At 43.7% G+C, this 1114-nt stretch overlaps 1 long non-coding RNA gene across 1 annotated transcript; it reads right to left on the reverse strand.

Annotated features, from left to right (window-relative positions):
• Positions 1-408: 408 nt before the first annotated feature.
• On the reverse strand, positions 409-807 carry LOC115182545 (uncharacterized). Its single transcript, XR_003873805.1, has 2 exons — positions 753-807; positions 409-521 (listed from the first exon to the last, which is right to left on the reverse strand). It is a non-coding gene; the product is annotated as an uncharacterized LOC115182545 (long non-coding RNA).
• Positions 808-1114: the final 307 nt, after the last annotated feature.

Here is a 1114-nt window from a genome sequence, read left to right on the forward strand (position 1 = left end):
CTATGTGGACCCTACTACAGTTTAACCAGCTCAGCAGTACCAGTGAGCATAAACCCAGGATAGAGGGGCTGAGTGAATGTGGTCTGGACTCTGTGGAGGAGGGTCATTGTGTCAGAGACACTGTAGAAGGACAGAGTACCTGCCTTGTGATCCAGGTACACTCCTACTCTGGAGGACTGAGGGCCTGATACTTTAGTCTCAACATTATTGTGTCAAACAATAACCACCTCTAAAGCACTTTAAACTCCAGGACTTGTTATTTAATCCAAATCCATTATCTGTCTCTGTTCTGCTGATGTCTTTATATGAGACTGCTGTATAAACATTCCCACTCCACTCCACCTCCCAGTAACAGCGTCCAGACAGACCCTCTCTACACAGAACCTGGACTATGTTGGTGAATCTGTCTGGATGACCAGGATATGGTTGGACTTGGTCTGTACAGGTCACCTTTCTGTTCCCTTCAGACAGAGAGAGGTGTGTGTTTGCTGTGTTTGGGTCCAGTGTGAGCTGACAGGAATCTGGGAGAAGAGCAGAGACCAATGAGGGGAGTCAGAACAATAAGTTAAGTCAGATACTGTATCTACCCTGTCTTTGATTAGAGCACAGCAGAGATCAAATCAGAGAAATATGAGGAGTCAGATAGATACCCAGTCTTTGATTAGATCTACTATTGCTATATATTTCTAGAGGGATTGTTAGGAGTGGCAGTAAAAAGAGACTGTTAGTTACTTCACTATAAAGAGACTCACATTGTAACAACTGTTCTCTGGTCTTGGGCTCTGGAGGCAGAACAACATCCACTATATTCACTACAGACACACAAACACATTGACAGAGAGAGGGAATGTTATCATCATACCATATTCCACATGTATATGACTAGTAGGGAACTTTCAATGGTCTAAAGTTGATGTTCTGATTGTTTTCAACACACCTGTAGTGGAGATCTTGGTCCATTCTCCTTTAAGGAAGTCTTCTAGTTTCTCTCTCAGTTCAGACACGGTCTCACTCACATCTCCAAAGTACTGAAGAGGACGGACAACGATGCTGGGTAAGTCTGAAGATACACTGATACTGGAGAGAGACTGATAACTCTGGAGAGAGAGAGAGA

The sequence above is a fragment of the Salmo trutta genome, unplaced genomic scaffold (assembly GCF_901001165.1).
Source record: "Salmo trutta unplaced genomic scaffold, fSalTru1.1, whole genome shotgun sequence".
Taxonomy (NCBI): domain Eukaryota; kingdom Metazoa; phylum Chordata; class Actinopteri; order Salmoniformes; family Salmonidae; genus Salmo; species Salmo trutta.